The sequence below is a fragment of the Peromyscus maniculatus genome, chromosome 1, assembly GCF_049852395.1.
Source record: "Peromyscus maniculatus bairdii isolate BWxNUB_F1_BW_parent chromosome 1, HU_Pman_BW_mat_3.1, whole genome shotgun sequence".
Lineage (NCBI taxonomy): Eukaryota > Metazoa > Chordata > Mammalia > Rodentia > Cricetidae > Peromyscus > Peromyscus maniculatus.
The window spans coordinates 134,563,293-134,590,259 of record NC_134852.1 but is presented as its reverse complement, the minus strand read 5'-3'; the positions used below and the strand labels follow the sequence as shown (position 1 = coordinate 134,590,259).

The 26,967-nt window shown below is 40.8% G+C and overlaps 1 long non-coding RNA gene and 1 other non-coding gene across 2 annotated transcripts in view; both read right to left on the bottom strand.

Moving 5' to 3' along the window:
• The window catches only part of LOC143272367 (uncharacterized), an 87,953-nt gene extending 73,055 nt beyond the window's left edge, over positions 1-14,898 (bottom strand). Inside the window, exon 1 of the long non-coding RNA XR_013049876.1 lies at positions 14,880-14,898. This is a non-coding gene — a long non-coding RNA (uncharacterized LOC143272367). The remainder of the gene's footprint in view (positions 1-14,879) is intronic.
• A 3,632-nt stretch (positions 14,899-18,530) lies between these two features.
• LOC121826939 (U6 spliceosomal RNA) lies at positions 18,531-18,637 on the bottom strand. The gene has a single exon (XR_006069100.1). It is a non-coding gene; the product is annotated as a U6 spliceosomal RNA (small nuclear RNA).
• Positions 18,638-26,967: the final 8,330 nt, after the last annotated feature.

The following is a 26,967-nucleotide window of genomic DNA, read 5'->3' as shown; positions in this document are numbered from 1 at the left end:
ACAATGCACAGTGACAGACTTGGGCAATTCAGAGCCTGGGTCTGCTTAACAATTGGAAAACTTCACCAAAGCATGGTTTCCTCTGCCTCTGTCCCTCTCTGCTCTCACCTGTAAATTCTCTGCCTCCATTCACCCATTTAATAAACACTCAAAGAGTCCCCATACAGAGATGGGGTAGGCACTTACATGTGAATTATTTTGTTTACATTCCATTTATACAATAACTTTAGGAAGTTGGAATCAGTCTTTCTCCTATTTTTCAGATGAAGGAACTGACTATCAAAGAGATTAAGAAGCCTAATATCTCACAGCTAATAGGGGAAGAGCTTAGACTCACCCTTGAAATCATCCACCAATGGCTCCAAAATCTGTCTACTGGAGCAGACTCTGTTGTCCTAGTCTCTTCTTTGTCTGTGAACACCAGACTCTTTCATTGCCTCTTTCACTTCTTTCTACTTGTTCAGAACAGGACAGGTTACAAAAGGTGACCATGTCTATACAAATCAGTGGCTTGTTGTAGCAGAAAGATTTTTCTCTCTACTACTTATTGTCTAAAGCAGTGTAGCTTTGCTCCATGGTTGCTCAGGCAATTAGGCTAGCAGATTCTGCCCTCTTCTAGTGCACCATTTAGAACATGGCATTCTTGGCCATCAAGCAAGGAAAGAAGCTGAACAGAAAATAGAACACTGACAGATCAACACCTTCTGCTGAAAGATACACCTGACCCTAGGCTCAGATACTACTAACTACATAAGTGGTCCACCTAGGCGTAAGAGGATTACATAAGTTGTGTATGTGTCCAAGAAGAAACATGGTGAGTTCTTATGGCTAAACCCTCTCTAACACCTCACTCTTGTCTTCCCATTCATTTCCTCACTCATTCAGCATAATTTCCTGGGTTAGTGTAATTCACGAGGGCAGGGGGCTGAGTGTCAGAAATGCAGAGATGAAGAAAAACATACCATCTTTCCAGTTGAGAAGCACTATGATTAGAGACACATCTATTAACTAAATAGGCATTTCAACAAATTAGAATTGTGTCAAGTTGTATGAAAAAGAAGCGAACCGTTCTCATTCTCTGACAACCTGCAACAGAAGTGTGAATTACCCTGGAATTGGGGAAAGCTTTTGTTTAAGTAAAGCTCTGGGTTGCAAGCAGCAGGACCCACCTCTGGTCAAATTAAACAGAAAGAGAATGTTAATCAATGGATATTGGGTAGCTTACACACTTGAAACGAAACAGTCCCTGGTTATTTCAATTTGGAGACTGAGGCATGTGTATTTTTTTCTCAGCTGAAGAGTGCTCTTTCCTTTTAACTTCAAGATATTCTGGAGACAAAAGCATCTGGTTTTGTCAGTTTTCAGGGAACACAAAAATAATGACAAGTGCCCATTGTAGTTACTCTGAGAAAGTAACAGTGCAGCTGAGCTAAACTACTATAGGAGCTAACAAAGAAAGCAAGAAAGAGAGGCGTCCTCTTAGTCTTCTTTTCACTCATTCAAAAAAGTCAGTCATGAAAACGTAGATAAAATAATGTAAGAAAACCCCAGTTGCTCCACCATACTTCAAACGTTTCCAATCCCATCTGGTTTCATCCACACTCGTAGTCATCTACTTTGCCCCTGTATTTGTGTCACAGTTTTGAAGTCTAAGTTGTCATGCAGTTTTAAGCATGTTTCTGAACATTAGAATCTATTTATAGAAGTGTTCAATCTTGATGCCAGGATTCATTAAAATTATTATTATTTTATATCATCAAATATCATTATTTACATTCTACTTGTTATTATAAACACCATAATTCAGTGTAATAGAACAGAATCAACAAAGTGCAAACACTATGGCTGAACAATATGTTTCTCATCTGCTAACAAAAAAGTGAGCACTCTGGACTTGATTCTTCCCAAAAGACAGGTTTGGATGAGAAATAAAATCTTAGCATATATTCAGTCTTAGATATAGGGATAGATACAGAGTACAGCATACTGCAAATATATACAGAGAGATAGATACACAAACAGAACTAGAGGTAGGGATCAAGCTTAGATATAGAAACAGGCACAAACATGGATATCTATGATAAAGCAATCACACTTTTTGATGGATTACTCATAGTCTAGATTTTCCAATTATTTATCTTCTATGTTTCCCATAAATCAGTGGTAGATCTAGAGACTTGATGAAATTTGGGTTCAAATAACCATCAAGAAAATATTGGGAAGTGTGTCTTTCCATTAATAGTTTCCATTCCTGTCTTGGTAATATCCATTGCTAATCAATGACTATATCTATTCATGGAAATATGGCATTAACATTATACTATTTTTCTCAGTTCATTATCTGGAATTTAAAAAATAATAAGAAAGATTTCATTGTTACTTTTCAATAAATAGTTTCTATGATGAAAACTCAACAAGAACCAACCAATGGAAGGAAGGAAGGACTATTTTGGCTCATGTGTGGGGAACAGCCAATTATGGCAGAGCAGGCAAAGCCAGAGGAGCTGGAGCTGTTTGCTCACATCTAGGTGGATTGGGAAGCAGGCAAGAGAAAGTTCTGGCATTCAGCTGGCTTTCTCCATTTGCCTCCGACTCCTCCGCTGACCCCGTTTCCATGAATCTTCAGAATGAAAGTCTCTCAGTCCTCACCACTGAGGGTCTCAGTCGAACTGCTGCTAAAAGCCTCTAGTTCCTGATCCTCACACCTTATATACCTTTCTGCTTCCTGCCATCACTTCCTGGGATTAAAGGTCTGTGTACTTCCCTCAGTGCCACTGACAATTAAGGTAGATCTTCCTTCCTCAGATAAGTGACTTGGAAATGCCCTCACAGATATACTCCAAGATGAGCTTCAGTAAATTTCCCAGATATTTCCTAATACAATCAAGTTGATAGTGAAGAGGACCATCATACAGAGTCAGGGCAAACATTCTGTTCCTCCCTTTGTTTATGAGTTTTCAGAACAATAATTTGGTTTCTGGCATTTTTCAACAGTGAACAGTCAATTCTTCGTTGTTTTAGAGTCCTCATGGATGTGAGAAAATGTTCATGTTTTCATATGTCACAGTCAGCATTCACAGTGATGTCCTAGCTGTTCTGTGGTTAGCCACTAGGATCTTGGCCATGCTGGTTTCTCTGTCTCTAACTTCAATCCAGTAGTTCATTTACAGCTTTCTTACTTTCTAAAGTAACAACGCAAATCTTCTACTTCAGCCCTGAACACATCACATCCCTTTTGCCTATTTTCTAATTATTTGACTGAGAAATGACATCTAGAAATCATGAAATGGGCTCTAGATGACCCTGGCTGCCAAGTTGCTCATTGCCACACTAAATCTTCCTCTTTTTAAAGTATCAATGAGATAGAATGTATGCTTTGTAAACTCAGCAGCTTCAACCCAAAGATGTGGCAAAGTGGGTGGAATTGCATATGAAAGCTGTTGAGAACCTATCCAAGGTTTTCTCAGAGATCCTGATGAAGGGACAAAGGGAACTCTTGTCCTACATCTCTGCCCAGTGGCAGACTTGGCAAGGTCTGGTGAAGGGATGCAGTCAAGGCCTTAAAGAAGTTAAGGTTTCAGTTCCTGATAAACCAGCTTTCCCCCTGAAGGACTGTGGTTATCAGTCCTAAGGCAGTTGTGTTGAATTTTGTGTTCTATTTGCTAACATTGTTTGATTTATCTTTCTGTAGCATGAATCTTAAATGTCTTATTAATAAAATCAAACCCAGAGCCTTGTATTGGGGTGAATGCTGGAAGATCAGAGAGACAGAACCAGCTACAGCTTCCTCTCCTCACTAGTTCCTCAGCTGATCCTGTGTCCCCAGACTGGAAGCCTCTGAGTCCTCATCCAAATGGATCTCAGCTGAACTGCTGCTCAAAAGTCAAAAAGCTTAACCAGCTTTAGTTCCTGGTCCTCACACCTTATATATCTTTCTGCTCCTGCGATCACTTCCTGGGATTAAAGGCTCATTTCTTGGGATTTAAGGCAAGAGTCACTATGCCTGGCTGTTTCCGGTGTGGCTTTAAACTCACAGAGATCCGGATGGATCTCTGCCTCCCAAGTGATAGGATTAAAGGTGTGTGTGCCACCATTTTCTGGCCTCTATGTCTAGTGGCTGTTCTGTTCTCTGACCCCAGATAAGTTTATTAGGGTAGACAATATTTTGGGGAATACAATATCACCACAGCTTTCTGATGCTCTTGGTCCATTTTCCCTTTGCAAACAATACATAAGAAGTGGTACTGCTAATAAACTTACTTGGTGTAAGTCACCAACATATGCAAGACATCCTGGTTCTAGTTTTCTGTATTCTTTATTTTTTCATTTCTGGTCTACCTCCTTGACATTTTCCTTTTGGGGACCTTTGTCCTGTGGATTAAGGTCAAAAACCAATCAATGGTTCAGTTCATGAGTACCATAACAGAAGTATCTACAAAGATTTAGTAAAATGAACTGAGGGTATGGTTGGCTAAAAGAAGAGAAAGCTTGGGAGTTTCTCACTGAAGAAGTAGATTTATGTCACAATGAAAGAATAGAGGAAGTAAGTCAAAGGTAAAAGGACAGACCATCTAGGTATAGACAATATCATAATAAAGGATATATTTAGAAACAAGTTTTATAGCACCTGTGCATACTTTGGGTTGGCTGGAGCCAGCAAGATTACACACATACTATCTCAGTAGGCAAAACATGGAGTAATGTGATTATGAATTAGAGCAAGAGCCCATGGGGTATTTGAGAAGTGAGTAGGAGCACACAAGACATGCTGAATGTATCTGATGGATCAATAGGAAAAGTCCAAGATTTCTGGTAAGCCTACGGGACCCAAGTAAGAGTATCTATGTAGGAAAACAATAAGACTTTGTAAAAACAGTGAAGAGTTAGTTTTGGGATGTGATAATTTTGAGAAACTCACATGCATATAAGTAGCATAAAATTAAATTTCTGAAGCTGGAATTTGGCTAAAATGGGGAAGAACTTATGAATCTCATTATGCCTCTTACATATCCGGGCTCTTTCCAGGCAGCCAGATAATAAATAAGCATTTATGTTTGTCTGGCATTTCTTTGAGCCATGGCTATAAATGATGAGTTTGGTTGACCTCACACTCAATTAATATTTTGTCCCTTGTGGGTGAACAAGCTACATTGCATGCTGGCTAGCTGACTCTACTAGAGAGTTAAATGACTTACAGATCATTTCTCATGGGCATCACACAAGAGAGAGAGAGGCCAAGAAGACAATATAGATATCTAGATACCCACACAGGGGAGAATAGTAATAAGAAGTTGAGCAGACAGTGCATGTAGGACTTCAACTAGATTCTCAGTAAACAATATGTTCAGAGATGGAGAAGTTTGATTCTAGGGATCAGTGAGACTCCAGAGACACCACTGAACCCTGAATAGTACCACTGTGAATCCTATAGGGACTGCTACCATGATACCTGCTTGCTGTAGAGCATTTGCCCTGAACTGGAGCTGGAACCTTGGATGCCTTGGAGCAAAGCATGGAGCCTTGGATGGCTCCTTTCAACAACTCCCTATAGCACACTTCAATGCTCAGTGCTATTTACATAAATTTATATGCCCCTAGATTATTCACGTAAGTGCAGAGAAATGAGCTTCTCTGTGTAGAGGAAAATAAAAGGAGCTGTAGGGAAAATTTGCCAAAGCTGACACCCTTGTAAAAGCTAGAACACAGATAGCAGAGTCATTTCAGCCAAGGTGACAAGAGTTAGCAAAGAACCAGGGCAGAATTCTTGCGACATTAGGATGGAATCCAATTTGAGGATGGATCCTTTTAGGAAGTCAGGAAATGGTCCTTCAAGAAAATGACAGAAGAAGACATAGATATAACGGAGGCATGTGCAAGCACTGCAGCATGAAAGTATATAGTTGGTCTGGAACTTTCCATCTTGACCAGGCTGGCCTTGAACTTGAAGCAATCCACCTGCCCCTGCCCCCAAAGCACCAGGATTAAAGGTGTGTACCATCACACCAATCCATAGAGCACCTAATACTGATATCTTATGTGAATCCTAATGAGGTTGTTGTCTGCGTCCATAGCAAAGCCACGCAAAGGGCAGAATCTGAATGAGGCCAGGCTAGGGTCACTTGGATATTGGTGTTAATGTGTCCTAATTTGTAGTCACTGAGGAGTCAAATCTGGCTCTCTCTGTGCCTTCTTTGTGTTTTTATCACAGATCCCATGTCTCTACCTGTCTGATTCTTTGTAATCCTAATGAATCTAATTAACCCTACAAGGGAAAATGAAAATATAGGCTTGACTAGCACTAGCAAGATGGAGAGGATAGCTAAACCCTGCTCTAATTAACCTCTTCCTGCCTGACACTTGATCTTTGGGTTTCTACTTAAAGATCAAAATCCAAAAATTTGCTTCATTAGACTTCTGCTTGGTTGCTTAGTAATAATTGCCCCCAAGCCACTGACGTGATATTTTTGAATGTAATTTTCTCAGAATCTCAGTGATGGCCATGATCACACCATCCTATAACATCCTTATTTTCCTACCCTAAATGTTGCTATCACAGCTACAAGCCCAAGAATGTTCAATAAACACTTTCACACTGATAACTGGACTTTTTTTTCCATTGCCCTTCTGGATTTTTGACAAGTCAGGTAAGCACTCAGTGCCAGGTGCGCAAAAAAATGTGTAAACTCAGGACATTCACTGTATGCTCAATGTCTTTCTGTCTGGGTTGAGATTCCCCCCCTTCTCTGAATTTTAGGCAGGAACATGGGCACTAGCTGAGGCATTTCCATAAGTGCTTGTGACACTAGACAAAGCCAATGTCACAAGCAGCCTTCATTCTGTTTTGCTACTTGATGTAATTTTTCTTGTCCCCTCTCAACCTCTCGAAGGTATTCTGATCGTCTTTGCTCTGAGTTGAGTGGCAGTTCTGCCAGGCATCAGCTGGCTTTGCAATCTGTGCCCTTGGGAGGGAAGTGGTGGAGGTAAAGATTGGCCATTTCAGCCAAGAGAAGCTGTCAACATGTATCAAAAGCATGTTTCACAGTCCAAGTGGTTTCCTTATGTCAGCCCCAGTGTCATCAAAACAGACAAATTGAAGGAACAGAGACAGGCTTTATAAAAAGAAGGTAAACTTGCTCAAAGATCAAGCACAATCAGGCAGGAATTGTAAGGAAGGAGAAGAGAACAATGTGTTCCAACAAAGAATTGAACCCATTACGTTACTGGGTTTGCCAACAGACTTAGGACATGGCTGTCCCAATTGTAGAGGTAGAAGAATGAGACTCATTCAGTGATCTGTAGTTTTCAACCCATATTGTCTTGACACCAAAGGCATAAGCATTTAATTTTATACCTCCCTGGATTGTTGCCAGAGACCTATCAGAAGGCATTGGAGAATGCAATGGCTAGTTGTAGATCCAAGGCAGGTGTTCCAACTGTCCAGGACAGAAGCAGGGGCTCTAGCCAACCTGATGAAATAGTTGCCAAGAATTTAAGCATGATGTTCATTCTCTCCCAAGGCAGCCAGAAACCCAGGAGAAGCCTGACGTATCTGCCGAGAAAATAGTCTTTTCCATCTCTCTCTACTTGTACTGCAAGCCCCACACTCATCCTTTTCTTCTCTCTTGACAACATATCAACTCCTGACTCTTCTGTCTGAAGTCTCTTATCACAATGGAAGTGATTGGTGGTGAAGTTAAAACATAGGCATTATCCAATTTCCACTTTCCTTGACATTCTCCACTAGCCTCTCTGTCCTCTTAGAGTGAAAGCCAGACCTTCACAATGACACACAGCATGGTTAATTATCACCACTGCTACCTTCTACAACTGGCTCTGCTTCTGCTTCCCCAGTGTCTGCCATGCAGAAAGCACTTAGTAAATGTTTGTTCAGTGAAGAGTAAATGAGGCAGAAGTCCCTTGCAGGTCAGTGTGTTAAAATTAATGTAGTTAACTGTTTCTAAAATGATTCCTAACAATCCATGATTCCCAATATCTACACATTTATGGGGTCCTTTCAGTGATGGTAGGACCCATGACTTGCTCCTAAAGCATAAAATGTGGTAGGGGTGACAGTATAGATGTGAGATGTGTGTGTGTGTGTGTGTGTGTGTGTGTGTGTGTGTGTGTGTGTGTGTGCTGTCTGTCTGTGATGGGGCTCTTGTCCCCATTCTGTTATCTCTGAATAAATGAATTGCCATGAGGTGAGTCACCTATGGTGGGAAGGCCACATGCTCACAAGCTAAGCATTCTCTCTATCAGGTGAGAGAAGGCCCCAGACAAGAGCCAACAACAAACTAAAGCCCTCAGTCTTATAATCATAAGGGATGACTATATTTTGACAAAAGCTCTACTAGGTGACCTTTAAAGGCTGTCAGCTAGGCCCCCAGTTAAGCCATGGCTGATGCTGAGATTGTGAAATGATACATCTGCATTGCCATTAGCCTCTGTGCATGCAGCTATGTGTTAGAAACAGGTTAAAACCCATGTTCTCAGCCGTGGCTATGAGTGCTTGTCCATGAGCAAATGTCTCTCTCAAACTCCTTCCTCTCCAGTGCCCCCTCTCCTATGCACATTAAAACAAAGGAGATGGAAGAAAGAGCTTTTCATTGTCAGGAATAAATGGCATGAGGACTCTATAATTCGGAGACATGGCAAATACAAGGGAGTATTTTAATCAAGATTCTGTTGCAGTTTAATTTTGCACAGGGAAAGTATAAATTTTTCTGCTTACATACCTACCTTTGAGGGGTGGATGTGATATAGACATTCCATTTAGGACTGAGCACTCTATAGCAAGCTCTATTTAAGTTTCTGCAAGCATCACTCACACTTGCCAGTCTCTCCTCAGCCAAATCAAATCCTATGACCAATTAGATTAAAAGATGAAGCAATACACTCAACTTTTTAAAAGGCATGATTATTAATATATTGCTAATTGCAAAGATTAGTGGGATTCATATGAGTTCCTGAGTGTAAATATATCATGGATTAATCATATCCCTCTGCCTTTCTACCCTCTCTCTCCTCTTTGCTTCCTCTTCTACCCACCAATCCCACCCCCATAGAGTCCTCTTACTTTTAGTAGACCTATGTCTGAATGGAGAAATGCTGAATTCACATTTTAAGGAGGAGTGAGATAAGAGAATGTGTGTCACTCTAGCCCATCTGAGAAGAATTATCCTGAGTACCAGTCACTAGGATGTTATGGGTAAGCATCCCCAGAGGGAACAGAGTCAGCTCGGTGGTACTACAACTCACCTACCTTTCTGCTCCAATGATCTCTCATGATTCCTCTTTCTCACTTCTTTTGCCTGTTTAATCCTTTGCAAAGTTTTATCATTTTTTCATCCATATAACTTTCCTCATTCACTCATTCACTTACTCATATGTATTAATTCAAGTATAACAGATACTTGATCTCTTGTACCTTCTACATGAGGATCTCTGGGCTGGAAAGCAGTAAGGAGTGTTTTAACCAGAATCTACATCATCCTTACTAAAATTCAAGGCTGGGAACTATCATTCTAAAGGATGCTCATAATGACAACAATAGAAAAGTTAAATCATTCTCTGATGATTCTGTATATGCATTTTCACTCACTTATCTTCAGTCTACAGATCCAGTGACAACAATGTGAGATTTTGCTTCATTACTTCACTACTATTCTACTGATCTGCTCATCTACTCAGTAAGAGTCCTCTGAGCCATGACTTTATCTTGGCATGTAGATTTCACCTCTCATAGTAAGGTAGGCATGTGAACAAATAATCATAACACAGAGTAAACATGTCACTGAACCTACATCAGGCCTTTGAAGCCCAGATGAGGGAGAATTTGACAAATCTGCCTGAGGCAAATCAGCAAGGTTCACAGAAAAAGTCTGCTCAACCTGGGTCAGGAAGACAGGGTCAGACATTCAAGTTGGTGGAAAGCAAATTGGCAGTGGCAGAGTTTAGAGCAGCAATTCTCAACCTGTGGGTCATGACCCATTGAGGAGTGAAATAACACTTTCACAGGGGTCACCTAAGACCATCACAAAACAAATATACATTATGATTCATAACAGTGGCAAAATAACAGTTATGTAGTAGCAACAAAAATAATTTTATGATTGGGGATCATCACAGCATGAGGAACTGTTATTAAAGGGTTGCAGTATTAGAAAGTTGAGAACCATTGGTTTAGAGTCACAAAAGAGCACTTGCCGGCTCCAGGAATAGCTAACACCTCAAACTTCAAGGTCTGTCAATGCAGGAATAGGTAGGATGGGGAGTCTATATTTCTGAAATATAGTAAACACAAGAAAATGCTTTAATAAAGATTCTGCTACAGTTGAATTCTGCACAGGGGAAGTATAAAATTTCAGTCTGGGCTTATCCTTTTCCACCACTGGATCTTTCAGTGAAACCTGTCAGCCTCTGAGATCAATATTTCTGTTTCTTCTCCTCAGCCTGTCTCCCAGCTCCTCTTATCAGGATTCTTCAAACAGGGCTTGTATCTTTCTTAGCTCACACCTGTCAGTGTCTGCAGTGGAGGTAAGAGAATGCTGCAAAAATTTGGGCAACATACTCAGAGGTGCATCTCTTGGCTCTGCATGTCCACACTGAGCATGTGCGTGTATGCATGTGTGCACATGTGCACAGGTGAACAACCAAGCAGACAGAGACCTGCCAGGATGGCTGACTTTTAGAACAGGAAGTCCATTGAAAAATCACCCCCTTCTTTCCGTTCTCTTATCGGTGATGAAACAGTGACCTGGAGTTGTCAACATTTTTTAGTCATCAAGCAATAATCACATTTGTAGGAAATGTGTGGTAATTATTAATAGCTGTTTCCAAATTGAACTGCCAACTAGAAACTTCCCAGAGAAAACCAGGATGATTGCTATCCTCTGCTCAGACTGAGAACAAGCAGAATATTCCCAGAGAAAAGCCGAGGCTACCCAGGAGTGGGATTATAGGCAGGTTAAGGAAATTGTGATGATAATAACAGTTATTCATTATATTCAGGTCCAAATTTGGCATCTGGATCAATTAATTGTCCTTTCTGTGACAAAAAAATGCTTGAGAAAACCAACTTAAAGAAGATAAACTTTCTTTTCAGTTCCCGGTTTCCCAGGCTACAGTCCATGGTCATTAGCCCCATTTCTATGGGTCAGCAGGGAGACAGAGCATCATGATGGTGGGAACATATGACAGTAGTGGCTGTTGATTTCAATATGTCTGAAAAGCCAGAGACTAGAGACAATGTCTACCTTTTAATGAATGCCCCAGTTATCTGCTCCCTTCAGCTAAGCTCTATCTCCTTATTTCTGCTCTCCCCAAAGTGCCACCACAATGAGAACCCAGCAGTGTTTTATGTATTGATCAGGCCAGAGCTCTCATGATCTGGTCACCTCTTAATGACTGAATCCACCAGCTGTACCAAACCTTCACCGTGGGAGTCTTTGAGGGGGAGTACTTCATATCCAAACAATAAAATATCCCTAGATATATCTCTGAGCAACCAACTTTGAGAGCCACAGTATAGGTTAAAAAAAATAGACACTTTGTGGTAGATTAAAAGTGTTCTCACTCCATTGTTAATTTTTACTTGCAAAAGGAAAAACAGGTATTCATTGTTCTTCAAACTAATCCCAGGATAAATGGCTTTTGGTATGGCTAGATCTAGAAGCTCTAAAGAATGTCATTTGCAATTGCTCTCCATCTCTCAGATCAGCTTTATTCTCAGATGGGTACTTCCCTATCCTAGCAAAAATAGATACTAATGACTTGAAGCTTGAGCTTTCATTCTGTTTTCTTAGCAACCTTGGCAGAATGAGAATAATTCCATACAATTTCCCAAGACCAAATCTCCTGGCCTAACTGTGTCAAACTGTAGAACTGTCATTGAGTCACTTGCTACACAAAAGGAGGACTCTAATGAGCCAGACCAAAATCATGTGGCCAAACCCAATCCTAATGTATGTGAAACATGTTGTAAAAAGAAACTGAGTAACCTCCAAAGGAAAAGCCATGCCTACTAGGGCTTTAAGGTAAGATGCAAATCAAGAAAATTGCAAAACAATAGGTGTTCTCCACAGATAGATTCAAATGAGGATCCATAAAGGCAGGACTGAGACCTGAACCTGATTTTCCTGAGCTCAAGTACAGTGCTTACATGCTACCTTCTGTTATTTTCAGGTAAGGTCCTGACCCGGGTATTCTCTGAGTCACTGGGACTGTCACTTCTGGGCCATATAAATAGACTCTGAAACCCTATCTCTGAAATTCTAGCCCCAGGCAATGTTGCTTTTCCTTTATAGCAGAGTGTTAATATTTTACTATTGTACATTCTGTCTTCTTAACCACACAGTTTCTGCTAGACAATTTCCAGACTCCCTTGCAGCTATGCATCAACAGAAACTTTATGTTGAAGGTGATAGAGCTATCTTCTCAAACTCCTTGCCACTTGGGTATTTTGAGCCATTTTTTTTAGGAAGAAGTAAAACTATCTTTTATTTATGTTGCTCTAATTTGTGATTTTTTTTTTTTTGTACATCAACCTGGTTTTATAATCTAGCCAATGAAGCACTCTTGTAATTTTCCCAAGGTGCCTGTCATTAGACTCCTTTGGCCCAATAATTACCATTCTAGCATTTCCTGATTTTCTAAATCACTGACCCATTCTTCACCTAACTTATGAACCATACCTCAGAATCCTGACTCAGTAGTTTCACTTTCCAAATGCCCACTATATGTGCCAAGTCCTATAGTGATTATATAGTGCTGGAGTAGATAACAGAACACAGACATCTTGTCTCCAACTTATTCCTGGAATATTTTCTTAATAACATCTTATTACTTCAAGCAACAGTACTTCAAAGCTTTATGATAATATCTTTGTGGTACAAGGTCATCGAGGATCAGTCAGGCACATATAAAATCTCTCTATTCAACACAAAGGAAAGTGAGACCACCATCACCAGAAGAATTTGTTGATATCTAGTGTTCTCTTCTGAGACTTTTATACACAGTGATATAGAGTAGGGGTTTATTGGTGGAATTAAATTGTTTGAAAACCAAAAGAAAGGGGGAGGGTAGAGAAAGAGAATAGAGGAGAAGGTGCCCTGAGAAGATGAACTGCAGTTTCCATCAGGTTCTTAAAAGGATGCTTCCTTCCTCATGTTCAAGATGAGTAATTGTAAATAGAATTCCATGGGTGGGCCTGGACATGTGCACCTTTGATCTCATCACTCAGGAGGTAGAACCGGGTAGATCTCTGTAAGTTTGAGACCAGCCTGGTTTACACTATGAGTTCTAGACCATCCAGGGCTATGTAGTGAGATCCTGTATGATAAATATATAAATAAATAAACAAATAAGTAGTATTTCATAGTTTAAGAGCAAACACTGCCATTTCTTCACTGAATGTAAGTTACCCCTTTTCTGCTTCTGTTTTCTCATCTGCAAGGTGGAAAATAGAGTATGACCACCCCTCTGAGAACTAAGTAGGGTTGCACAATGAAGGCATTTGTACAGAAAGCCTCTTTCCAGTACTTTTTGTTTCACTGCCTAAAATACACATTTTCTTATGTGTTATGGACCTTCAGATAAAGGTAATTGATTCTTCTCTGTAACAGATATCTGGGAGGAGTTACCAGGGATGAGGATCTTTCTGCTTTGGCATTCCAGGTCAGCTCCCAGAAGCCAGGAAGTTATGACCAGTGTTCAGAAAGATGAGCTACCATCCAGCTCTGTTCCTCTGCCTCAGATTGGTCCTTCTAATTTCAGACTCATTAAAACACTCAACTTTTAAAGTTTTCACCAAACTAAATCTCTTAGATTATGTCCATTGTGAGCATTTTACAGATGTTCATTGTTTTTAACACATAATTACAAAGAGCATTAAATCATAATTATAGTTTTTCTCATTTAAGTGGCCTTACTCTCAATGATCACATCTGTTACATGGTAATAATAATAATAATTATTAATAATAATAATATCCATTTCATGGAATCATTCATCTTTTTCAAGAATGCATACTGTACACACTCCAAATTTCAGGCACAGTGCTTGGCATTGGTGACAGTACAGTGACAGAGAATAGATAAGAAGCCCTGCCCCATGGTAATGGAGAGAAAAAATAAATTCCTTTGTGTATAATGCCTTGTAATTGATAGTTCCTGGTATGGGTGTCATCTCTGTTGCTTATAGAGCTGCTACAGCTATGGCTACTGTCACTGCCACTATTGCTACTGCTGCTGCCGTTGCCATTGTCCAGAGCATCTGCTGCCACCACCATCGCTACAGCCACCATTAACAGTCCTGACACAGCTGGTAAGTTCATGAATTAGGATCTGAGCCCAAGTCTGATTATCTTTCAAAGTGTTTGTTCATGAGCCGGGCATGGTGATAAAGTAAAATTCCAACACAGGTTGTCTTTTACTATTCCCAGAGTGAATTCTTTATGCCTCTAAGTTTCATTTTTCCAACATCACAATTCACCCCAGTCAGGTCATGTTCTAATCTAGACACTTGGTACAAACAATAATAAGTTAAGTCTGCTTGCGCTAGGAAGAGCAAATCAAAGGCCAGAGACAAAATAATCATCAAAGAAACAGTATTCAGTGGTAAGAAAGGCCTTCAAATGAGACTGCTAGAGGATGTTTGGGGCATAGAGATGGCAGACTGGTATGTGTGTGTGATTCTGGGTCATTCTAGCTTTTTGCATCTAAGGCTGGACATGCAATGACCTTTTCTGGAGGAAGATAGTAATCAGAGGCCTCCTTCAGCTAGATGGAGATAGAATGTGGGCGACCACCATCAACTCTGCTTCTAAGCATTTTCTTACTAGGAAAAACACATTCAGAAAAGGCAGGAAATTGAGCACCTACCTAGAAAGATGTCTCTTCCTCACAGACAGCAGTCAAATGGAAGTACTCAGCAAAGACTCACATAAGGCTTACACAGTACCCAGTCATGCACAGTGTGCTAAATTATCAGTGCTGTCCTGCAGGACCCACAGGAAATAGTTCCAAACATCCTAGCTTCAGGTGCCATCTGAGACTCAATTGTGAAAATCTGCTAGGCTTGACTCCAGCATGGGGACAGTTATCCTGTAGGCAGTCAGAGCTATCAAAGAGTATTAACAGAATAGCGGCCTGGATAGAACTGTGCCTTGCAAAGGTCTTTCATGGAAAATGAAGACTTGGAGAGCAAGTCCAGAGGTCGGGAGGCTCAGAGTTCAACAAATGTATCTGTTTCAAGACCTTGAAAAACCAGCGAGGTTGGATTATGAGAAAAAGAACAAATACATCTTTATTAATTCTGAGAAACAGCTGGAAATACAAAAAAAAAATATGATTTAAAAAACCCTCATACCTCTTCTCTGGTTGTAACTGGTAGAGACGCAGCTACAATAAACTACCAGAAGGGATATGCTCTGTGTTGGCAACTAACAAGCACAGGGACTTTTTATATTTAGATAATTTGACTTTGAGACGAGCTTAATCCAAGGGCTCAGATGGTATTTTCAGAAATCTCACAATGCTGGCCTATTTTCCTCTACAATAGACCTGTTTTAGATGAACCCTGATAAAGCAGCTATTTGTATCTCCAGAGAGTTTTTACTGTTTTCTTTGGAAGTCTATAGCCAGAGAGATTCTGTCCCCGTGTGTTCAGAAAAGGCCTATCAGGTCTAAATGTTCTGGAGGGATGGAAGAAATGTTTTCAAAAAGAAAATGACTGGTAGATTTATTTGGTTTTGTGTTGTTTTAGTTTGACAAAAAAAAAAAGAAAAAAAACCAGATCATAAACAAAATCAATAGCTGCACACTGTAAAGATGCCCACATCCTGCTAGGAGGGTTCTAAGTCAGATGTTCTGAACCAAGGGTGGTTTTGCTTTCCATCCCCATGGAAATAGGCCATTTTCTGAAGCCAATTTCCATTGTCACAATTGGGAGACAGGTGAACTGGCACTGAGAGAGTGTGGCATCATTTTTAAGTACACAGTGCACAGTACAACAGACTGTTACAGCTGAGACCACTAAGTTGCCCTGGCCTATAGGGTTTCCTCCATTAGGGAAGGTGGCCAGGCAGGGATCACCTGTCAGCACATTTGGCAATGCTGTAAGAAGATATCAAGACCTGATGGAGGAGGTGGTGGAGATGGCAATCATGAGGACTTGAGATTGGATTCCCAGAACCAATAAAAAAGACTAGGAAAGGTGTTCCATGTTCTTAACCTACAAAAAGGGAAGGTGAGGAAAAGCAGGAGGATCCTGAAAGGTCATTGGCTAATCAATCTAGCCAAATAGATGAAATTCAGGTACAGTGAGAAAAATCTGCCTCAAAAAATAAAGGGGGAGAGCAAGCCAGGAAAAGATACCCAGCTTCTACTTCTGACCTTAACACACACACACACACACACACACACACACACACACACACACACACACACACTACATGTATTTACATGCATATGTGCACACAGCTACACTAGCAAATTCACACACTATACACACACAACACAGCAAACACATACATTAAAAAAAAAAAAACTTCCAATGAGAGGACAGATCACCTTAGAACTTCCCATCTCTTAGCTCCTCTTTGGAAGTATATAAGCTGCAAGGATTCTGCAGGTTCCGGGTTATACATAATTCCTCTAGAAGGCTCTGAAATTTTTCCGTGTTTCTCCAACAACAAAGCATCCCCTGTGCATATTTGAGCTGCACACTCTCCTGCTTCCACCCATACAGATCCAAAAAGAAGTGTCCCTGGAAGGCCAGTCTGTGGATTCATAGGTTATCAATAGCCTAAGTTTCTTCTAGACCCGACATCTGATTATTCTAGATACTAGTACCTTAAAGGCTAGCATGTTTGTGGCCAACGATCTAACAAGGGTCTTCAAGCCCAAGAATCCATCCACTAATATTCTTATCACTCTGTTCATCTAAGAAAAATAAATTACTAAACATTGAATATTTTAACAGATATTAAAGTGGGTATAAAACTAAATATATACCATAATCACAAAATGGCATTATTGATATTTTGATGACATTGTGTTAAAATATGCTCTGGGAGCACAGGATACATGTGGTCTTTTGAGTCACCTGTGGGTTCAATGAAGGTGTCCTTGGAAGCCATACTTAAGCTAGGAGATGTGTAATAGTTCTCTAAGGGCATGAAGGACAAGCAGCAACATGAGAAATTGCTCCAAGGTGAGCTAGAGCTCAGTGACAAGCATCTTCCAGATCCTACATCAGTACATCCTGGGATTGGATGGGAGCAGAGGGTGCTAGGGTTCCTGGCTCTCTCACGGAGCTGCCTGGGAATCTAGCTTGAGGCCTGACCAATCTAACTTGACATTTCTATCTCTCCAAAAGTGAATAATTTCCCACTCACTTCTGGGGTGACATATTTTTTCTCCAAAACCATGATCTGTAAAATTAGATGTCTCAAGCAGCAATTCTCCCAGAAGGCAAGAAGACATGTTCTGAGCCCAGTCTGGAAGATGTGTGTTTCTGTCTTTTGCCAGGAGAGCTGGGCCAAGCCCAGACACCACAATTGCCAGAGACATTTGGGAGGTGACTGAAAGTGTGAAAGACACTGGGTTCTGGTAATGGATGAGCTCACATTTCCGGTATCTTCAGTACAAAAATAACGCAGATGGCTAGGAAGAAGGTTAGGCTAACTGAAACGGGGGCCTGCATATTGCACAATACGTCATCATACCAGACAGTTACAGCCAGCTCTTCTTTTCTTCTTCAACCTCGGATTCTGTTACTGTTCTCATGCCCTGCCATGCAGACAATATGGTTTTCCTTAAATCCACCATATTGTTTCTTTTAATTTTTTTTATGATATGTATGGTATGGGCCTGTGTGTGCAGGAATGTGCACAAACGCTATGAGGTACATGTAGAAGTCAGAGAACAACTTGCAGGAATTGGTTCCCTTCTTCCCCCATGTGAGTCTGAGGGACTCCAAACTCAGAGTCCCAGGCCTGGTTACTAATGCGTTGAGGCACCTTGCCAATCCACCATATTGTCTCTTTTTTCCATACCTATTCAGGGAATGTTAGAATGTTCCTCTATGGCTTTAGCAGGCCAAGGATACTGTATGCAAGTGGGTTTTTTTGTCTCAACTTACCTCCTAAAAAGGCATATTTTGCATGATCATCCATGGTACTTTACTTCTGGAAATCTTTATTATAAAGTAGCACACTTGGTTAAATTGTCCGTTTAGGGCTGGTGGTGTAGCTCAATGATAGAACACTTGCCTAGCACAGCTAAAGCCCTAGATTCTTTTCTAGGACTAAAAACAAACTGTCCATCACTCCTGATTGACTGTGAATTTCATAGAAATCATATATATATATGATATATATATATAATATATATATCATATATATGTGTATATGTACATGTACGTGTATCCCACTCTCACTATGTATTTAGCATTAATATGTTAACTTCTTATGTCTAATTTCATATTTTCAATTTTTATTTTATGAATTTTTTCTCTTTTATTGAAATAGAAAAAATATGGAAAGCTTCACAAATTTGCATGTTATCCTTGAACAGGGTCCATGTTAATCTTCTCTGTGTCATTTCAATTTTTGTAAATGTGCTGCCAAAGTGAGCATAATATTGCGTACTTTCAACACACATTTGTAGAATAGATGAGTGAGTGGATCAATGAAATAACGAATGAAACTTTGGAAGAACCTCAATAGCTAAACTAAGTCACATCATCATCTTTTGTAGAAGAATCTCAGATCTTGCAGTAGTAAGGGCTCACTTAACAATCAAGCCTCCTTATTTTTGTCTATTCCAGTTAATTTTCCTACATTATTGTTTCATGGTTGAAAGAAAGACATTCCCAGGGAATTATTGTGGGGTTTGTTTTAGATGGACAATGGGGTAAGCATCATCTAAGAACCAGGAATTTGAGTATTATAAAAATCTAAAATGAAGACCCTAATATGACTGTGCAGTGAACCTGTTTAGTCCACATGGAGCCTCATTGAAAATCATTCCTCTAACTCTCGAATTCACTTGATTTTCTCATGACTTTACCATTTCTGGTTTGTACCAAGCAGAAGCCTCCTCCATGAGGAAAACATCTACAGCCCCATTACTGTGTTAGCCACTCCGAAAAAGTCAACATTGCCCAAAGTCAAAGACATACAGAACCTTTTAAAAATCTTCCAACAAATCAACCCTGACTTCATTTTATATATAAACATCTGACCATATGATAGTAAAACATGCTTAGATGAGCCTAATTGCCAGAGCAGAAGTAGCCAGAGTTGTATTCTTCATAGTTCTTCAGCAATTTGACTCCCAGAATCACCTGGGAGTTTTAGAGAGTATTAACTGAGGAGGGAAGACACACCCTTTTCTCTACTTCCTGATCTACTGACTTGTGAGCACATCCCCACGGCCACAACATTGAGCAGTTCCTGATGCCATGCTTCCCCCACCTTGATGGATCACATACCCTGATGATTAGTTAAAATAATATTCTCCCTTAAGTTGGTTCTTGGTAGGTATTTGGTCACAGCAATGAAAGAACTAATGCAAGAAAGCTGAGCTGTGCAGACCCATGAGAGCTGATAGAAAAGCAATATGAGCAAAGTAGGAGTTATTATCATAATAGAAAAGCCAGGGGAACTCCTGGCTAAGATAGAGGAGAGCTACATATGCATGGTAGCCTCCTTCTTTAGGGATTCTTTGAAGGCAATCAGTAGATTTATAGAAGCACAGAGATGACCACAATCTTGATGTGGTTCTGGAACAGACACCACTATAAACCATACCATGGATCTGATATGATAGCTGATGCAGTAAAACGGTCTCCTTTGGGCAAGGGCCTGAATGACTGTATCCCATCACTATCACGAAGAAGAGATAACCTTGCCCCTGTAGCTATGGCAATAGAATAATCAAAACAATACAGCAATAGCCAGGGCTATGTGGACAGAAGTGGTGCTATTAACACTCTTTAGTAGAAGGGGGCAGGGCACATGAGCTTCTCCTGAGATTCTGACCACCACCCATGATCTTTGGAGGTGCTAGAGCAAATGGAAAATAGGTTTACAGAAGGCAGAAGAAGGGGGGCTTCATAAAGTATCTTCTATGAAATCATCATCTGCAATGGAGTAGGACTTCCTGGTGACACAGTGGTTTATGGGTCATCCACAGTCTTGTAAGTAATCTAGAAAAACCAAAGTCATTAATCAAATTGGTATTGAATAGAATGGTTTCTGTGGTCAGTTACTGGTACTTTTTGTGGAATTAATAGATGTCTGTTAATGTCTCCCCAGGAAAAGCAACATAAATGTATAACAAGCATAAAAACAACCAGAAGCAAGGATAAGTTTACAAGAAGCATTGTGTGACCCCTGCCATGAGTTGTAAGATAAACAGCTGAGGCTGAATTACTGAGGGAGGAGTGTTGAGGGTGGAAATCCTGACAAGATCATATTTTCTGTAAGTTGAGCCATTCTTGAGGTAGCCTAGGGTGACCTTTTTTATTCCATATGGTATGGAGTGCCACTTCTCTGAGTATGAGAACACGTTGAGAATGGTTGAAGAACTACAGAATACATTATAATTCCTGAGATTGGTATATATGGGATTACATTTTTGACACACCATTGCAATGGTTATAAGATATGAAACTGAAGTCAAGTCCACCATACAGATGGAACTTGCTAGTATAAAGTGGAAATAAAACTTTACAATGGGAAAATGACATTCAGGCATCATCCATGTTATCTTCTGATAAGAGAGGGTGAGATGCAGGAGCTGGTTTGTAATTTCTTATAACTTGGGGGCAGGAAGAAGAAGTTCTAATTATACTTCTGCTAAAGAACCCCTATCATTATATGAACACTCGAAACATGTGAGAAGAGCTACAATGGTGAGGAGGAAGATAATGAAACAGAAATGACAGAAAAATGCCTGAAGTCCAACCTTTAACACAGTCGAAGATAAAATCTAGGATTTGGGGTGCTTATGAAGACTTTAATGATGCCTCAGTGCAGGAAATCACAAAGTATTCTGCTTCTGAACTCTTTGAACTGGGAAGGATTTTTAAATGAGAAATGGAAGAACTTCTCTCTCAGCCTGGCTTCTGAGACTACGGAAAAATTGGGGTGGATGGGATCAGTCTGAGTATCTGAGACGAACTGAGTAATATAACTACTTGTCATTCCTTGAGACCAAAGCCATAGAACCTGAGTCAATTCAAGAAAAAACAGTCCCTGATGTACTGGCTCATATGAACCATTAGACATTGGCCACTGCCAGCTGAGGTCTCCATGAATTTCAGGGACTAGAAGGAATTGGAGGAAAGACTGGAATTGCTGAGAAGACGGTAGACATTGCTCAGCATGGTAGACAATTTTTGATGCCCAATCTACCAGACCAAATAAAAATGACTTAAGACTCATTCCACAAGATGGATCCAATACCTGACACTGCTTGGGTGACCAAGAACCTAAAACTGGATAGCCCAGGGGCCTAGTGTAAACCCAAGTTCAACTCTTCTACTAAAAGAACAAAGCAATAAAATGACTCCTAATGACATGCTGACTCCTAGATCAGTGCCTTGCTCATCCATCATCAGAGAAGCTTCCTCCTGCAGCAGATGGGAACAAATGCAGAGACCCACAGACAGACATTATGCAGAGAGTAGAGATCTCAGAACACTCAGCACTAAATGGGATGTGAACCTTACGGAAAGGGAAAAAAGAGTGTAAGAGCTAGAGAAGATTGAGAACACCAAGGAAACAAGGTCATCTGAATCAACAGGCTCAACATAAATATGAACTCATAGAAACTGAGGCAGTATGCACAGGACCTGCACAGGTCTACATCAGATAATGTCCTGGAGCTGAAAGGAGAAGTGCACACACACACACACACACACACACACACACACACACACACACACACACACACACACACACACACCTAACCCAAAAGTGGTCTACAGTTGATAACCACTTACAAATGAAACTTTAGTTTTATATAAGGGAGTCTCACTGAGTAAACAAACTACTACTTTGAAGGGCAGGCTGCGTGCCCAGCACTAGATGGACAACAGAAAATGAACTCAACAGCATCTTTGGAGGCTCCTTGTCTCATAATGTTGTGTCAGAGCTCCCTCTCCCCCTGCCCCTCTTCCTGACAGGTCCTTTGCACATTATGTCATGGCTTCCTATTTAATGTTTTTATGGGATTCCTGAGTGTATGAATGAGTGGGTCTCTGTGTCCATATCTGTTACTTGTGACTTTTTGGGGGGATATTTCCTGCTGTTTGTTCTATCCTATTCCAATGTGTTGGGTTTTGTTTTAACTAATTATATTTTATTATTATCCATTAGAAGCCTATTTTCTTTTCTAATGAGAGATAGGCAGTGGATTTGGATAGGAGGGGAAGTGGGGAGGGACTGGGAGGAGTAGAGGGAGGGGAAACTGTAATCAAGATATATCATATGAGAAAAAAATACTTTCAATAAAAAGGTAAATGGACAAAAGAAAGTAGTCCAGCAGAGTCCACAGGCTTATTAAGGGACTTCAGTGGCTTTGCTGAACCCTGTGGCAGAGCATGATCCTTAAGGGTTACAGGATGCTTTAGAAGATCTGAGTGACTTCAAATGCCATGGAAATCAGGTTTGTAACGTGCTAAAGCAATTGATGGAGGGAGAAGGGGAAGCCGCTTAAGAGACTGTCAAGATCAATCCAAGGCAAAAGTGGCTAGATTTCTGTTGAGCCTGAAGTTGCTTACAGGGAAAAAAAATGACAAAAAGTCAAAGACTTTGCTAGTGAGCTTCTGGCAGGCTGTAGAGCCTGAGTGCAAGTTCACAGAAGGGATGGAAGAGGTGTGGGTGATTCCTATTGTGCCTGCCACTATGGAGGAAGGAGATCTTGTGAGAGAGGGAACCTTCCCACTCAACTCCTCAATGAGGCAGTCAAGGTTGCCCACAGGGGAGTCACGCTGTAGCTGGACAATGAGTTCAACATATATTAGCCCCCTAGTGGTGTACAGTGTGCATAAAGTTTTTTGTGGATGCTGAAGTTGTATGCCTCAATTCTTTGCAGCCCACAAAAGCAATGGGGTGACAATGGGCAGTTATAAATACATATAGGGACAGAATGGTGTGGGTGAAAAATATTAACCTTCTCATGGGGATAAACAACTATTCACCCTGGACAGTGTGTGGTGGACACTTCTCTCCTGTAAGAAAGTCTTAAGAAAGGAGTGGAAATTGTTTCTATGTCCAGGACCTTTCTCTCAGCAGCAAGGTGTGGCAGGTCAGCTAACAGCAGCCAAGCCTCTTGGATTCTGGAGAGAGTTGCAGCAATGAGTTCAGCAAAGGAAAGCATGACTCCACTTCCCACTGGCCCCAGGCTGGGCTGAGAAGCATGAGCTGGTCCTGGAAGCTCACCAGGAATGAGAATGTATGTCATCCTATCGCTTGGTTGAGTGAATGCTGTGTGCCTGTCAGATTTCCTTGAAACAGTTGTGTTTATACCCACAGATTGCTGCTTTTGTCATGCCTTGAGTGTGTAGGGAAACTTCTTACAACAGGTGGTGGTTACTGGCAAGGACTCATAACTAGTTAGACAGCCCAAACAAGTGACTGTTGCCATAGCATGGAAGCCCAATTCTCACAAAATGATCATGTACATATCACCCCCTGGAAGACTCAGGTAATGTCACTACAGAAGAGGGGGTTGGGAGGGATGCAAAGGCCATAGGTAAGTAATAGGGTGTTGGGGTAAAATAATGTCCTCTGTGCAGGGGCCTGGCTTTAGTACAGATAGCCTTTGCTCTGTAGTCATGTCAATAAAATAAGCAAAATAATGAATCAACACTAGGATCATTGCCAGAGAGCTATCAACACTCCTTAATGGAAGGGGTGGGTCACAGGTTCCTCACTTGGCATCCCAGCCACCACTCCATCCTTCCTTTCTCCTGTACATGATCATGGAAGGTTCCAGAGCACATATGACATAGAAAATTACGAGAAGCCAGAAGTCCGTGAGGCAGTTTCTATGAGGTCGTTACCCCCAATGCATAGGGATTTTTTGGAGATGCAGCTGTCTTTCAGTCACTCACACCCCTGTAAGCAAAACTTTATCCGTGCTCTTGAAAGTGAACCACATAAATTCATTGGTTCACCAACTTGAGCTTATATAGAATAATTTCTTTGATCTGTCCTTGGTAAGCTATCTGGGGTAAACAGACATTTGTTCGCATGTCTTCAGGAAAAGTAACAAGGCTTTAGCCACATCCCGCTCATAGCTACCAGTATAATCCATTTCATACACAGTAGTAATAACACCCTATATGCTAAAGAATTTGGATTGAATGGCTCATTAATGTGAATTAGGTCAAACACACGCTCCTCGGTCTAATATTTAATGGCTTGGGCTTACGTCTTCAAATATTACTGTCCAGTCTGGTTCATCCTATCTAATTAGGCTAAGATCCTTTATAACCAACTAATCTTTGTTAAATTTTTATGTCGTAAACTTTGACATCCAGATATTTTACATACGTATCATATAAGAAATTAAAGTTCAATAAGGCTGAGTCACTTGTCCAAGATCATTAAGCCAGAATTGAAACTCATGCATTTTTTTAGGAACTATTTTGAGAAATAAGGAGCTTGAAAGTATGTAAAGGGTTGGCCTCGGTCTGCACTCACTTCCTCTAAAGAAAGAATGCTGTAGAAATGGGAATGCAAGTGTAGAGAATTGCTACAACATAGGGGATGTTTTAGACAGGCAAAGTAACATAGCTTTATAGAGTTAAATGCAACATAAAAGAATGCAACACATCTTTGAATCATTAAACAAATATTCCACAGCATAAACAAATGTAACACATCTTAAACAAATATCCAAAAAATTTAGAGATGTTTTATTAGCATAATGAAACACTGAGGCTGAATAATTTTTTAAAGAAAAGAGTTTTATATAACTCACAGTTTTGAATGCTCAAAGTTCAAACATAATGGTGGCATGTGGATTCACCTTACATGAGTTACCTCCTAGTGAATGATGATTTTAGGAGCAACTATGAGAAGGAGAGATGCCATAGGCAAGAATGTGACCCAATTGGTCTAAGGAATTTATACTCAACCTCAACTCCCAGCATTGTTACACTGAGGACCAAGCTTTCCACACATTATCCTTTAGACAAAACAATCATATTTAAAGTATAGCAAACTCAATGAGGGTGACATTTTATTAGAGCCTTTAAAATTTGTGAAAAAAAAAATCTAGAAAAGAAGTAGCCCAGCTAAAATAGGCTATAGATCTGAACAAAGAGTTCTTAAAAGAAGTAGTAGAAATGACTATTAACATTTTTTAGTGTTCAAACATCATTGACTATCAGGGAAACACAAATGACAATGACTTTGAGATTCCATCTCACCCCAGCCAGACTAGCTACTGTAAGTAACTGTTTCAACTCCGTGGGTTTGGCCCTGGGTTTCAGCACCAAAATGTGAGTTTCACAGCTCTGGGGGAAAGTTATCCTGACTACTTGGGAAGTTGGGCGACACCTTGAGCTGCTAAGACAGCTCTGATGGCTGGAGCTGCAATGAGACAGCTCAGCCCCGGAGGATGAGGTATCCTAGACACCTCGAGCTGCTTAGGATAGCTCAGCCTTGAAGAGTGAGGTATCCCAGATACCTGGAGCTGCTTAAGACGGCTCTGGCGACTAGAGCTGTGATGAGACATCTCAGCCCTGGAAGGAAATGTATTCTGACTGCTTGGGAGAGTCAGGCCTGGAGCTGCTAGGACAGCTCAGCAGGGAAGAGTATCCTGACTGTTCCGGAGTCAGGCTATACCTGGTGTGATGGGGGATGGTCTCCCCAGAAGATATAGCAATTCTGCTCCTCTCCTGGAGAGCCACTACAGCTGAGCTTTGCTCATTCCCCACTTAAGGGGGCTTTCCTAGCAGAGCTCTGCTTCTTCTCCAGTCTAAGATGTTGCTTCTTTTGCTTCACTCTGCACAAGGGAAAACACCTGCAGAAATGTAACAATCTCCTCCAGCTCTGGAGAAAATTGTTACTTTTTCAGCTCCTCCTTGCTCTGTCCACTATGGAATGTCTCAGCAAGGATCTTCTGTTCAGCTCCCTCTTGCTCTGTCTGCTATGAGACTTCTCCGCAAGGTTCTTCTCTGAGCTACTAAGTGACGATCTTCACACACAAAATTATATATTTTTGTTTGTTTGTTTTTTGAGACAGAGTTTCTCCGTGTAGTTTTGGTGCCTGTCCTGGATCTCGCCATGAACCCCAGGCTGGCCTCGAACTCACAGAGATCCATCTGTCTCTGCCTCCTGAGTGCTGGGATTAAAGCATGCACCACCGCGTGGCCTAAAACTCTTTTGAGAAAGAGATTTGTTTGAGAGGGAGGAGTCCAAGAGAGTAACTGCTGTAGCATGAATCTTAAAAGGTTTATTAATAAAATCAAACCCAAGGCCAGTTATTGCAGTGAATGTTGGAAGATCAGAGAAGCATAACAAGCCACAGCCACCTCACTCACCAGTTCCTCAGCTGATTCAGTTTCCTCAGACTACAAGCCTCTATGTCCTCATCTGAATGGGCCTCAGCTGAACTGTGCTGCTCAAAAGCCTAAAAGCTTAACCAGCTCTAGTTCCTGGTCCTCACGCCTTATATACCTTTCTGCTTTCTGACATCACTTTCTGGGATTAAAGGCTCACTTCCTGGGATTAAAGGCATGAGTCACCATGCCTAGCTGTTTCCAGTGTGGCTTTGAACTCACAGAGGTCTGGATGGATCTCTGCCTCCAGAAAACTAGGATTAAAGGTGTGAGTGCCATCATTTTCTGGCCTCTATGTCTGTCTAGTGGCTGTTCTGTTCTCTGACCCCAGATAAATTTATTAGGATACACAATATATTGGGGAACACAATATCACCACAAACT